At 36.3% G+C, this 15,957-nt stretch overlaps 1 non-coding gene across 1 annotated transcript; it reads right to left on the bottom strand.

Moving 5' to 3' along the window:
• Positions 1-15,520: 15,520 nt before the first annotated feature.
• LOC148552946 (small nucleolar RNA R71) lies at positions 15,521-15,628 on the bottom strand. The gene has a single exon (XR_015893083.1). It is a non-coding gene; the product is annotated as a small nucleolar RNA R71 (small nucleolar RNA).
• Positions 15,629-15,957: the final 329 nt, after the last annotated feature.

The following is a 15,957-nucleotide window of genomic DNA, read 5'->3' on the forward strand; positions in this document are numbered from 1 at the left end:
TTTTGTAAAGATGTTGTGGAAAGCAGCTCTGTTTTGAAAAGGAAATTTATTTTTGAGAAAAAAGTGGCTTATGAGCTTGAAATAACTTGAGAAATGAGGATTTTAAAATTGAGACAAAGATGAGTTTGATTTTTGGTTTCAAAGAAAAGCGATTTGATGAAAAACTGATATATGGCAGGAATGATGATTTAACTTGATATGGATTATGAAGGAAGTGCGAAAATGATGATAAATAAATGATTATGAATAGTTATGAATGAATATGAATGATAATATGGGTTATGCACTTCTAGTTATCTGATATACGAGATTTCCTGGGTAAGAACAGTGGCTTGCCACCATGTGCTCCAGGTTGAGACTCGATACTCTGTTGATCCTACGTCGCAAGGGTGACCGGGCACTTATAAATCCCCGGGAAGGTTCCCCCAATGAGCAGAATTTATTTATGAATGAGAAAAAGCTTTGCATAGACTCTTGGGGATGCGCGTACGAGGGACTGTCCAGGGTTTAGCAGCCGAACATGTCGGGTTGGCTTGATAACCGATAGATGAGACTCATCAGCCATAGGGCAGGCATTCATCATATGCATCTATGTGACATTGTTTGGGTGTGCATATTGTAATTGGTTTGCCTATGTGAATAATTATGTTTAACTTCTAATTACTCTATTTGATGTAACTGCTTTGATTGTGTTTGAACCCTCTTACTTGTGTTTGTGACTGAAATTGAGTGGATTGTGGTGAATTGGATGTTGATTGAGTTGTTTGGGCCTAGGGTCGTGACTAGTTTATGTTTTTGGTTTAGTAAAGTATGAAAAATCAAACTGGTTCAGCATAGACTTAATGAACCTATGCTCAGAATAGCTTGGTCATTCATACTGTCAAGGAAAACTTTTAATTTTTGATACAAAAGGAAAAATGTAACACCCTAATATTCAAATCCTTATGCTCGAGTCATAAGTCAATGATATTACGGTGGTACGACTCTCAGGTGGATTTTTAATAAATAAATATAGGTAATTTCGAAAGGAGTATTAATCGAGAAGCCTGAAAAGAGTAGAAATAAAATCGCGAAGACGTATCTCTCACGTTTCGACAACAAAAGATAAACCGTGAAGCCGAAAATGATATACGGACAAGGCGTAGAGGAGATTAAGAGATAGATAACAGATAGATATATATAACATAAGTAAATAGCTACTAGTCGCGACCCGCGAAGTTTAGGTCGGCTAGAGTACATTATGAAATTAGTTGACAACAGTATATCCTAATCTCTCCCGAAGGAAACATGAGAGCCTCTATAGGCAAATTCAAAGAGTTCAATACATAATATAAACTTTCCAAAACAAAGGTGGAGAGATTCTAATCAAAACACAAAGTAGAGGAAATAAAGATCTTCGCCGTCTCTCAAACGACCCACAACTCACTTCTGAGCATCTGGACCTGTATCTGAAAAACAAGAGATATATACGGAATGAGAACCCCGGGCCCATGGGTTCCCAGTACGGTAAAAGTGCCAAATAAATTCAATGTACTGCAACAAAAACTCACTAAGCATCTTAAACTTCTTCACCAATTATTCATCCTAGGTTCTCGCTAATCCATGAATAGGCAACTGTCATAAGGGAGTGCTAAATTCAATTCATGTTTCACATGTTTCCCAACTCGCTGACTCTTCCACGAATTAGACTCAGAATCATAAGCAAAACCATCACTAGTTGTTCTGCCTCAGCAGTTCTATATCAATACATCATCATGCAATCGCATCATCAATTCATCCCATCAAGAACAGCCCTCACACCCACCGACACCAGCATGAGGGGCCTCTCAGTTGTACAAACACAAGCAATACAGGCAAGTAATACACAAACATGATACAAGTAGAACAAGTAGCATATAGTCAGGTAACATGGCATATATGATGTAGAAATCCAAGACAAATGGCAAACCCAAACAATTCAAACATATGCAAATGATGAATGCCTGCCCTATGGCTGATGATATCATTTGTCGGTTATATAGCCAACCCGACATGTCCTGGTAGCTAACCATTGGACAGAAACACCCCTTGCGGAGCAAGTAGGTTTGAGCTACAACCCCCTTGCTACTGCCCGCTCAACCCAGAGCCAGTGAAATAATCACTACTGCGGCTACTACCCAGGCGGGTGTCTAAAAGCTCAACCTGGAGCGAGTGGATTCACCACTACTGCCGCTACTACCCAGGCATCGCAATCTCTAACCTGGAGCAAGTGGGACGAACCACAACCCTTGCTACTACCCAGGTATCTCAAGCATTGGCCCGGAGCAAGTGGGACGAACCACAACCCTTGCTACTGCCCAGGCATCTCAAACATATATTCATTCAATCTCAATTCATATTATCAACATTCATTGTTACCAAATCTCAAACATTAACTTGGAGCAAGTGGGACGAACCACAACCCTTGCTACTACCCAAGTATCACAAATAAACATTTATTCATAATCACCCTTCATTATTATCAATCCTCAGACAATGACCCGGAGCAAGCGGGACGAACCACGGCCCTTGCTACTACCCAGGTATCACAAATACACATTTATTCAAAACCCCACGATTAAACTCGTTTATCATAATCCTCCTTTCCCGTCTCATACCCGGAGCAAGTGGACAACGCCACTGCCTACTACCCGGGGTCGCACATCACATTTCAATATTTTTTCATTATTATCCATTTAACATATTCATTCATTAATCATATATGCATTTATACTCAGCCATAAACAATAATGGCTTTGCCGTAACCCGGCAATAACTCAGCCATCCGGATCATGGTCCAATCAAGAACGGGCCATTTATCAATAAATATAGCCCTCCGGCTCATGGCATACACGGTACTTCCACCGTCATCCTCCATATCTCATATAATCATCTTTGATCATCATTGATCATAACTTTTCCCCTTGCTTCACTCGCAAGTTACCACATCCCCTAGCTCATTGCTAGGCATATCAGAATGATTTAATACATAAGAGGTGAGATCAGAGGCTTAGAAGTATGAGATTTGGCTTTTAAAACTCAAAAATCAACTTTGGCATGAAAACAGGGCCACGCGTACGCGCACTCCACGCGCACGCGTGGATGGCCACAAAACTCATCAACGCGCAAGCGTCATACACGCGGACGCGCGGGTTGAAAAATAGCCAAACGACGCGCAAGCGTCAGCCACGCGTACGCGTGGGTGCTCTTGCGCCCCAGGCACAAAACTGGCACAACACTGGCACAACTCTCGGGAAAATAGCTGGGTATTTGGTGCAGCGCATCGACGCGCCCGTGCACACCACGCGCACGCGTGGATAGTGCCTTCTTGAAGAACGACGCGTACACGCCAAGTGCGCCTACGCGTGGAGGGTCATTCAGCTAAAAATTTTCTAAGTTAAAAGCTGCAGAATTTACAAATTCAACCCCCAATCTTCCGATGGACATAACTTTCTCATTTTAAATCATTTTTCACCCGTTCTTTAAACGGCATGGACATCCCGGATCCAATTTCATTTCTAAACAGATTTGGTACAAAACAGAGATCCGTAGTCCAAGTTATGTCCCGTCAAAGTATGCCCAAAAACCATGTTTTCATACAAAACCACTAGGTGCCATTTTCAAAACAAGCCATTTTCAACTCTTTTCAAAATCAACCAAAACATGCCAATTTCAACCCTTTTTGAAATCAATCAAAATGTACCAAAATCCACATCAAGCCATCCTCAACTCACACGTTGACACTTTACCAAAAATTCCCAAAACCACATCTAACCATTTTAACACTTCTTAATCAAATGGCTAAAGGACAAACACAATATCATGTCATACATCCTTCCTCATCCCAATTTCCAATAATACCATTTCCAATCAACCATCATTATACGTAATCAATATCATACTCACTATCACGTGATTTCACCCACAAATCAACCTTAATCATTCCCCAAGCATATATCACAACATACATATCTCTAATGCATCATCATACCATCAAGGCATCAATAATCATAATCACATATATGATCACATAATATATCTCAACCGAACCAAACATACCTCGTCTACATAATTTCACCCAAAATTACCAAATTCCACACTTCAACTTCTCAAACCTTATTATTCAATAACCAACCTAATCATTCATATATTCATTATCTGAAATTCATCCAATCACTTGTGCCATCATATAATGCACACATCGACTTACCTTTCTTACCTCTTTCCGGCCTCCGGCCCAAAATTCACGGCCTCCGGTCCAATTTTCACAATTTAAATGCATAAACCACAAATCAATACTCATTACCCAATACATCAAATTCTCAATACACCAAGCATACAAGGTCACACAATTCTCAACCCAATCATTAATTCACATTACATATCAACTATGCATATTAGCACCAACCATTTACACAATCCAAACTTAATCCTAGGGGCATCTAGCCTAGGAATTCTCATCACAACACACGGTATTTAAATGAAACTTAAACCGTACCTCTTGTAGCCAAACCAATTGAGCCTCTTCTTTGGAATTCTTCACCAACCTTAGCTCCAAGCCTTACCAAAGCTCCTCAAGCAATACCAATCTCCCAATTGTGCACCAACATCACCAAATACACTAACATAACCAATGTAACATACATACATCAACCTAGGGCTCATAAAAATGACAAATCACAAGGGTTTGAGCACTTCTTACCTCAGCCCATATGAAGTAGGGATAGAACCCACTTAGAATCCATGTTGGAGTATCCCTAAACACCCAAAATCACAAGATTTCAACACTAACTACCCAAAAACGTGTAACAGTGGGGAATTTCGAAAACTGGGCAGAGATGAATAAAATACTCACCACCAAACTTAGATAGAATTGTAGAGGATGAGAAGAGCAACACGTGGCTGCAAACGGCTCGTCAATCGGAGCTCCGTAGCTCAAGTTATGGTGGTTTGAAGATCAAAGAGAGTTAGGTTTTCTCTCTTCTCTTCTCTCTTCTCAAATCAGCGCCCCAACCCTTCTTTTTAGGGTAAAATGAGCTGAAATGCTCACAACTAATGTTTATATATGTTGGGTCTTGGGCCCACTTAGGCCCGGTTCACTTATTTTTGCCCATTGGCCCAATTTTGGACCAAAACCTTTAAGATTAGCGCTCTAAATCGCACTTTAAATATTTCTACCTTCCCTAATTATAATTCCTCATTTCTTAATCTTATTTACCCATAATCAATTTCCTCAGTTGTAGTACCAGACAGATCTCAGCCGGTACTACCGGTCAAAATTTCACTGCGCACTTTTACGCAGAAAACTATATTTTCCGACTCAGAAAAATTCACTGAATCCAAATATCATATTTAAATTATCAAATTTCGATTGTCAAATCTTTCAACCATATTCGCTCCTATTTAACTTATTATTTACTAAATTTCGATTAGACCGGGTATTACAAAAAAGGTTTTCGATTTTTTATGAATTAATAGATTCTTCTTTTAGAAAGGATTTCGGATTTTTGAATGTAAATCTTTCGCTTTTGAAAAGATACATAAGGCAGGCAATGAACACTGTATATTGAAAACAGTTTTATTCTACATATCTTATTATAGCAATTTTCTAACCCATTAGGGAGAACAAGCAAGGACGATGTTCTACTCTCCTACAGGTTTTTCCCTTTTCAGGATATGGACGACAAAGTTCGAAAGAGTTTATTTCGTTTCTGTTTATATGATGTTTTGTGTTGCATTAGTTACTTTTTCCCTCGCCTTCATCTTTATAATTTTTGTAAGAGGGATAAGAATTTTGATATGCAAGGCTTCTAAATTAATAATATGTATGTATATATGTATATGATTTGTAAGTATTGTATCTAGTCATACGTATTTATGTTTTTAAGCTAAAAAGTCTTATTGAAAGATTATACGGTTTAAAGTTGTAAACAGGTTCATATTTAATATTAAATAAGTTAAGAGTTGTCATAATACCTGACCTATCAGAGTGGCGTAGCCGGAAGCGTGACATTTTTATATCTAGGGTGTTACATTATGGTATCAGAGTGCTCTTTCCTGTAGAGCCTGAGGAATGGACTGACTATGCTTCGATTGCATACTCTGAGCGTCTGTCATGTAGTAGGTCTTATTCGGATAACGAGAATTAGAGCTTTATGCACATGATAGTCTATTGATTAATGCCATTAGCCTTGCATTGCATAATTCCTGATATTAAGTTTGGCCGGCTTAACACACTAGTGAACTATGTATATGGAAGTACTAATGGGTTATCATAGATGATATACGAGTTTTAGGTAACGCAAATTGCGGGTTTTGGGGAACGTTAGAAACTATTTCTCGAGGTTACTCAATTATGTGTCTTGATTTTTGCTGGAGTCATGTGACTTGTTCTTTCATAGTTTATCTTGAAATTCTTGTTTGCTATTTTCTCTTGGAAAGTTTTTCGATTGTTCCAACCTTATTCCTCTGTTCATATGCATTTTTGTTTGATCCTAACTACATATGTCTTCTTAAAATCCTTGGTTATCTGCCTTTCTCTGTTTAAGCTCTTCTTCTTGAATTCATGTATTCTTCGATACAACTTTGAACTTGTGTTTGATGCAGTGTACTTTTAAGTTCCTATTCTAAGTTCTTTTTAAAGAAGTTGTGATTCAATTTTTCTCTTATTTAACTATATTTACAACCATTTTTGAAGTTTTTATAAAGTCGCTTTTGATTCGATATACACTTCTCCCTGTAAAGTTTGAAAAACCATTTGTTTCCAATACCTCACCTGTTCTTTTACTGATTATGGACATATACTTACTTTACATACAACTTGATTTTCTAACAAATTTATTATAGTTTTTATGAAAATCTTTATTTGATTATGTATTTAGGTACTCTTCAAAAGAAAGATTTTTTCCTCTTTCCAGTCGATCTTTGTTTGACAAACTTCACCTAATTTATTTTTAATTTGAATTTAGTTTAGCATAACACATTGTTTATGCAATTGTTGTTCTTTTGAAAATATTGGACTCATATCCTTCCTTTTAAGAACAGACCAATTCCTTTTTAAGCTTTTCATTTATATGGATGTCATACTTGGTTCTATTTTTAATTATTCTTTTACTTTTATGAATATCACCATTAGTCTTAATTTTCCTTCTCTTATGAATCTCATACTCATCCGAGTCAGCTTGAATTTGTTTTAATCTAGTGCATTGTTTGTCCTCTTAATTGTCTTTCTTTATTCAAAGGTTCTTTCTTGAGAATTTACTATTAATTAAGTTGTCTTTCCTTACGAATTTTGTATTCTTTTGGATCAATTGAAAGCTTGTTTGATGTCTCATGCCTAGTGGATCTTGTTTGAACTCCCTTGATTTAAGATCCTTTCTCGTATGGCCTAATTTCTTTTTATGTACATCTTAATATTCTTGAATGTTCCTATGAGGTGGAAATCTCAAGTATATTCTTGGACTTTTGATGTGAACTTTTAAAACAAGTTTTGGATACCCTTCTTAAAAATTTTAAATCAATTTTTCTTGCTTAATTGCATCCATAGCCATTCTTTAAATTTGACAAAGTTATTTTGAAGTTGGCAGGCACTATTTTAAATGAAGTTTTGAAAAGCTTTCTTATTTAGCAGAAACCTGCCTTTTTGCAACACACCACTTATTTCCTTTACTGAACTATAAGCAAATTTTACCTCGGAATTTCTAAATTTGAATACGAACTTTGAAAGTTTATGTAGTTTAAAACTTTACCCCAAACTTTCCTTTTTCCAACAAAATTTGATTTTCTTCCAACTTTGCCACGATTCCATTGCACAACTTTATTTGATTTAGTACCTAAATGTCTTTCGAGAATTGTGAGAAATTATTTTGGCCTTAACACAATTGATTTTCATTTTTCAAACCTCACATATTCTGTCTTTTACTTGGAAACTATTTGGACGAAATGCAATTTAATTTTCTTTTAACCATATTGCAGTTTTGATATATGTTTCTGTCATCCTTTTTCAAAATGCGGGTTGCATACCTTTTCTTTTAGAACATGAGGTGATCTTCCTTAAGTTTTTCATTCTTTATATATAAATGTATTAGAAGGTGTTCTTAATCATAAATTTTTAAACTTTGTGAGCGTCATCACTGACTTTAGTTAATCTTCTTCTATGATTTCATACTTCTTTGACTCAGCTCAATTTTGTTCAAACTATTACACTGCTTTTCCTTTTATCATTCCTATCGGACTTCTTTGATTCAAGGGTCATTTTGAGATTGCCAAAGTGATTTTTCTTTCTGGCACTATTCAATCCTTGTACATTCTTGATTACTTGTGATTCCAACAATCCTTTCAAGTTCTTGCGGATATTGTCCTTGTCGCTTGTCCTTTCCAAGGTCTTGTATCCTCCTGAATAAACTTGAGAATTGCTTTAAAGTCATATGCGACCATTAGGTATAGTAAGCGATACGTTAGTTCTTTAAGACTAGTTCGTGTATGTGGAAGGTGAAGCTTGTATATGTGCGATGTTACAGGAAGTTGCGAGAGTTTTTTTTCACGCGAAAGAGTTTGTGAATGTTAGGCTTGTGACCAGTTATGGGGTTGTGAAGTGATTGATGGAGTTGGGAAGCTAAAGTTCTGAGGTGGGTACGAGATTTGTAAGCGAACGTTATATCCGTTGTTTTAATGCTAGCATGCATTGTAGCCTTTTGCCACGTTAACTACCGCTTTGCTTTGTGACTTGCACCCTACTATATTTCTCCAATTTTTTTACAAAGTCTTGAAAACTATATAACCTTTTTGCATCGAGCCTATCTAGTATTTTCTGCCTTGTGCCGCACTTTTTTCCCTTATATGTATATTCAAGTTAAAAGGCCTATCCGGTATTTGGAAAATATATATATGGCAGGACCTCTACTTTTCTAAAGTATACAAAAGTAAAGTATTCAAGACTATTTTTAGTATTTTGCGTCTGAAGTTAATTTTCGAGGACAAATTTTTATAAGTGGGGTAGGATGTAAGACCTCGAATTTTAAAAAGCTATTGACAAATTATTTATGATTGTTTATATTTACTTGAGATTATATTTTTGAGATTTTGTGTATAAACCGGACGAATTCTTATTTATAATTTAAAGTTTTTATAATTTAAAAATAATGAGTATTTTTATATGCCTTAATTTTAATATTTATATTTTTAACCTTATTTTATAAATATAGAAGAATTAATTTACTTATCTATAATTTTTATTAAATTAGCATTTGAATGAAAATAATTTGTAACTTTGTAATTGAAAGGTATTTTAAAAATGGAAATTTTATATTTAATTTGGTTTTTAATTATTATTCTATCTATTTAATTATTTTATAAATTTACACTATTACCCCTATTTTTAATAAAAATACCTAAACTAACCCACACCATCCCAAACCCTAACACACTTACACTCACTCACTCACCTCTCACTCTTAGCCGCACACACCCTCACTCACCTCACTCACCCTTTTCCTCACCAACACATACAAACACACGATTCTGAGAAGAAGCAAGAAAAGAAAGAAAGAGGGAGAAAGAGAAAGAGAGTAGAGGGAAGAAAGAGAAAAATAGGAAAGTAGAAGGAGGAGGAGGGGGAGATCATGCCGGCGACTGTGGACCTCACCATCACTATCATAGCCGCATCGTCATCGCGCACAAGAGGAGGAGAAGGAGAGTGACGGGGAGAAGAGGAAGGGATAGCGCTGTGACTGGGCTCGCCACTGCTGCAGTTGCCATTGCGTCGCAATCGCAGGAGTTTCCAGTTTTGTCGCCGCTGATAAACCCCAATTTTGTAGTTTATCTTGTGCTTAATTTGGGAGATTTTATCACCTTTTCCCACATTTATTCAATGAAATAGCATGGTTTTGCAATTCTCCCTTAATTTGTACTTAAGTGTAAAAACATGTTTTTTAGGCCATAAAATTGGTGATTTTAATTCACTTTAATTCCATTCGATGCCTTGATGTGTTTGTTGAGTGATTTCAGGTTCATAAGGCAAGTATTAGATGGAAGGAATGAAGAAAAAGCATGCAAAGTGGGAGAACTCATGAAGAAATGAAGGAACCGTAAAGCTATCAAGCCCGACCTCTTCGCACTCAAACGACCATAACTTAAGCTACAGAGGTCCAAATGAGGCGGTTCCAGTTGCGTTGGAAAGTTAACATCTGAGACTTTGAAATAATATAAAATTTGGCATATGTTACTTCGCGTTCAGGGGCACGCACACGCCATGTACGCATGCGCGCCGATGCTGCTCATGGCCCACTAAAGTGAAATCGCCCTCAGCGATTTCTGAAGCACTTTGGGCCCAACCCAACTCATTTCTAATGCTATTTCATGCAGAATTCAAGCTTGGGAAAAGGGGGGAGCAATTATTTGTAGTGTAGATTTACTTTCCTTGCTATTTTACTATGTTTTCCTTTTATGCCTTCTAAGTGTTTAATAAAATGCTTAGTTGGATTTTAGAGTAGAATTTTTGTGCTCTTGGCTTGGGAAGGTAACTTAGAAACTCTTGAGTTACTAATGTCCAAGTGATTGATGATTGGGAGCCATTAACTCTAGATCTCACTAATTGAATTTGTGTAGAACTAGGATTTATGGACTTGGGTTGACATAGCTCATTTGACTTTCCTTTATTAGTTAGAGGATGACTTAATGGGGTTGATCCTTGCCAATTCTCATGTTGTGGTTAGTGATTAGGATAGAGATCCTTGACCACCAAACCTTGCCAAGGCCTTTGTTAGTTAGTTTATTTTCTTTGCCATTTATATTTCTTGCCTATAATCTCAAAAAACCCCAAAACATGCTCCATAACCAATAACAAGGCACTTTATTGTAATTCCTAGAGAGAACGACCCGAGGTTCCAATACTTCGGTTTATAAATTTAGGGCTTTGTACTAGTGACAAACAAATTTTTGTATGAAAGGACTATTGTTTGGTTTAGAAACTATACTTGCAACGAGAATTCATTTGTGAATTCTAGATCACACAAAAGTCCAATCATCAGCCGCCGAGCACGAGCCAGTGAGAGAGGAAGACGTCACCACCGTTCATGCTTGCTTCTGCCACCGTGGAGTTCCTCACCGTCTAGAGTTCGAATGTGAGAGAGAAGAGGAGTTGTCACATTCTGCCTTCGCACTCTGTCGTCGCTGCCAGATCCGCCGCTGCCGGTACTTCTGGCCGCTGGGTATGCCTCTGTTGCCAATGAACGAAGCTGTTGTCGCCGAGATCCACTGTCGGTAAGGGTATTTTTGGTTCTAGTTTCCATTTTGAATTTTTGTAACGTTGTCGTCACTGCATGTTGTTACAGTCGCCGTCACCGAAGTTCTGGTCACCGTTGCCGCTTGAGGTGACTGTCGAGGCTGCCGCTGTTTTGTTTTCTTATTACAGTGACTATTTATGTTTTAAAAATCCCTGTGTTAGTATTCTTATTATGTTTGGTTAAAGACCTTGAGATTTGTTAACATAGGGTCGAGTTCTGCTTGTTGCATGTCGCTTTTATGTTCCTGCGGTTGCTGTGAAAGTGGTTTAGAGCGAAGGTCGCGATTGCCGCTGACTGCGAGCCAAGAGAAACGACAATCTGTGATGCATTTGATTTATGGGTTCGCTTATCGAGGTAGGGTTTTTTTCTAAAAACTTACTTTATGTTTTGCGAAATGCATTTTCAGTGATCATGTAAGTCTTACGAGTTGTCTGGTTTGTCTTGGATGAATATGGTTGTCTATTTAATTGAATTATTGGTTTATTTTGTTAAAATTGGAGATTTCTAAATTGGTTTTGTGATGAGCAGATAATTTATACCCTTTTTGGCATTGTTTTTACATAGTTTTTAGTATGTTTTAGTTACTTTTTATTATATTTTTATTAGTTTTTATGCAAAAATCATATTTCTGGATTTTACTATGAGTTTGTATGTATTTCTATAATTTCAGTTATTTTCTGGCTGAAATTGAGGGATCTGAGCAAAAATCTGATTCAGAGGCTAAGAAAGGACTACAGATGCTGTTGGATTCTGACCCTTCTGCACTCAGTGGATTTTCTGGAGCTATAGAAGCCCAATTGGTGCACTCTTAATTGCATTAGAAAGTAGATATCTTGGGCTTTCCAGCAATGTATAATTGTCCATACTTTGCCCGAGATTTGATGGCCCAACCTGGCATTCAAATGCCCATCAGAGACCCTTTTCTGGTGTAAAATGCTAGAACTGGCACCAGAACTGGAGTTAAACACCTAAACTGGCATCCAAGCTAGCGTTTAACTCTACAAATGGTCTATGCACGTGTAAAGCTCAATGCTCAGCCCAAGCACACACCAAGTGGGCCCCGGAAGTGGATTTCTGCACTATCTACACTTAGTTACTTATTTTCTGTAATCCATAGTAACTAGTTTAGTATAAATAGTAATTTTTACTATTGTATTCATGGAGAGATTAACATTTTATCATCTTATGTTACGTTTTGGAGGCTGGCCATTCGGCCATGCCTAGACCTTTTTCTCTTATGTATTTTCTATGGTGGAGTTTCTACACCTCATAGATTAAGGTGCGGAGCTCTGCTGTTCTTCATGAATTAATGCAAGTACTATTGTTTCTCTTTTAATTCACGCTTACTTCTTCTTCAAGATATACTCTCGTACTTAATTCAGTTAAGTCATAATGAAGGGGTGACCCGTGACAATCACCCACTATCTTCATTACTCGCTTAGCCAAGATCCGCGTGCCTGACAACCACAAGCGGTCTACATGATGTTCAACGCAGTCATTGGACGACTGTCGAAGTATATTTTCTTGGGTCTCTAATCCACGCACCGAGTCCGTGAGATTAGGATCTTCGTGGTATAGGCTAGAACCAATTGGCAACATTCCTGAGATCCGGAAAGTCTAAACATTGTTTGTGGTATTCCGAGTAGGATTTGGGAAGGGATGACTGTGACGAGCTTCAAACTCGCGAATGTTAGGCGCAGTGACAGTGTGCAAAAGGATTGAGAGATCCTATTCCGACGCTAGTGAGAATCGACAGATGATTAGCCGTGCGGTAGCTGTACCTGGTATTTTTCATCCGAGACGAGAAATCCGAGAGTTGATTAGCCGTGAGAAACCGTACCTGGTATTTTTCATCCGAAAGGATCATACAGCTTGCCATGGAAGGAAGCATGCATAGTTGGAAGAAGACAATAGGAAAGCAGAGGTTCAGAAGCAATAAAGCATCTCCAAACGCTTATCTGAAACTCCCACCAATGAATTACATAAGTATCTTATTTTATTTTATGTTTTATTTATCCTTTAATTATCAAAACCTCAAAAATATTTGAATCCACTTGACTAAGATTTACAGGATGGCCATAGCTTGCTTCAAGCCGACAATCTCCGTAGGATCGACCCTTACTCACGTAAGGTATTACTTGGACGACCCAGTGCACTTGCTGGTTAGTTGTGCGGAGTTGTGAAAAATGTGATCACAATTTCGTGCCCCAAGTTTTTGGCGCCGTTGCCGGGGATTGTTCGAGTTTGGAAAACTGACAGTTCAACTTGTTGCTTAGATTGGGTAATTTTATTTTATGTTTAAGCTTTTTATTTTTATTTTCAAAAAAAAATTAATAAAATCATAAAAACTAAAAAAAGTTTATGTTTCTTGTTTGAGTCTTGTGTCAAATTTTAAGTTTGGTGTCAATTGCATTTTTTTAATTTTCTTAAAATTTTTGAAAATATATGCATTGTGTTCTTCTTTGATCTTCAAGTTGTTCTTGATGATTTTCTTTGTTTAATCTTGTGATTTTCTTGTTTTGTGCTTTTTGTTGTTTTTCATATGCATTTTCGAATTCATAGTGTCTAAACATTAAAAATTTTTAAGTTTGGTGTCTTGCATGTGTTTCTTTTCTTAAAAATTTTCAAAAATATGTTCTTGATGTTCATCATGATCTTCAAAGTGCTCTTGGTGTTCGTCTTGACATTCAAAGTGTTCTTGCATGCATTAGTTATTTTAATCTTAAATTCTTATGTCTTGTGTCATTTTATTGTTTTTCTCTTTCTTCATTAATTCAAAAAAATCAAAAATAATATCTTTTCCTTATTTTACTCATAAATTTCGAAATTTTGGGTTGACTTAGTAAAAATTTTTAAAATTTAGTTGTTTCTTGTTAGTCAAGTCAAAAATTTCAATTTAAAAATTTTATCTTTTCAAATCTTTTTCAAAAATCAAATCTTTTTTCATTTTTCTTCTTAATATTTTCAAATTTCTTAAATAAATTTTCAAAACCTTTTTCTTATTTTTATTTCATATTTTCGAAAACTTTACTAACAATTAATGTTTTGATTCAAAAATTTCAAGTTTGTTACTTTCCTGTTAAGAAAGGTTCAATCTTTAAATTCTAGAATCATATCTTTTAGTTTCTTGTTAGTCAAGTCATCAACTTTAATTTTCAAAATCAAATCTTTTTAATTTCCTTTTCAAATCTTTTTCAAAATAAATTTCAATCATATCTTTTTCAAAACTTAATTTAAAAATCTTTTTCTAACTTCTGATCTTTTCAAAATTTATTTTCAAATCTTTTTCAATTAACCACTTGACTTGTTTGTTTTAATTTTAAAAAAAGTTTACTATTTCTTATCTTTTTCAAAACCACCTAACTACTTTTTCACTTCTCATTTTCGAACACAACTAACCACTTTTTCAAAAATCTTTTTAATTAACTAATTGTTTAAATTTTAATTTAATTTTATTTCTTTTCTTAAATTTCGAATTCTAATTAATAATTAAAATAAAAAAATATTTTTCTTTTATTTTAATTAAAATTCGAACCCTCTCCCTCTCTCTGTGTTTGAATTCCTCTTATTCCCTCTCTACCTCATTCTTCTATTCTTCCATTCTTCTACTCACATAAAGGAATCTCTATACTGTGACATAGAGGATTCCTCTTCTTTTCTATTCTCTTCTTTTTCATATGAGCAGAAACAGAGATAAAGACATTCTTGTTGAAGCTGATCCTGAACCTGAAAGGACTCTGAAGAGGAAGCTAAGAGAAGCTAAAGCATAACACTCTGGAGAAGACCTTACAAAAATATTCAAAAAAGAAGTAGACATGGCAGCCGAACCCAACAACAATGGTGGAGATGCAAGGAAGGTGCTTGGTGACTTTACTGCACCAAGTTCCGACTTCTATGGAAGAAGCATCTCAATTCCTGCAATTGGAGCAAACAACTTTGAGCTTAAGCCTCAATTAGTTTCTCTAATGCAGCAGAATTGTAAGTTTCATGGACTTTCATTGGAAGATCATCATCAGTTCTTAGCTGAATTCTTCCAAATCTGTGATACTGTTAAGACCAATGGGGTTAATCCTGAGGTCTACAAAATTATGCTTTTCCCCTTTGCTGTAAGAGACAGAGCTAGGATATGGTTGGACTCACAACCTAAAGAAAGCCTAAACTCTTGGGAAAAGTTAGTCAATGCTTTCTTGGCCAAATTCTTTCCACCTCAAAAGATGAACAAGCTTAGAGTGGAAGTCTAAACCTTTAGACAGAAGGAAGGTGAATACCTCTATGAAGCTTGGAAAAGATACAAGCAATTGATCAGAATGTGTCCTTCTGACATGCTTTTAGAATGGAGCATCTTATGTATATTCTTTGATGGTCTATCTGAATTGTCCAAGATGTCATTGGACCACTCTGCTGGTGGATCTCTTCATCTGATGAAAACACCTACAGAAGCCCAGGAACTCATTGAATGTATACTTCTAAAAGAAATCCTGTGAATAATGGGATGACTCAGAAGAAAGAAGTTCTTGAGATTGATACTCTGAATGCCATATTGGCTCAAAATAAAATATTGACTCAGCAAGTCAATATGATTTCTTAGAATCTGACTGGAATGCAAGCTGCATCTGGCAGTACTACAGACGCCTCCTCTGAAGGAGAAGCTTATGAT

This window comes from Arachis ipaensis, chromosome B7, assembly GCF_059453495.1.
Source record: "Arachis ipaensis isolate K30076 ecotype BB chromosome B7, ASM5945349v1, whole genome shotgun sequence".
NCBI lineage: Eukaryota > Viridiplantae > Streptophyta > Magnoliopsida > Fabales > Fabaceae > Arachis > Arachis ipaensis.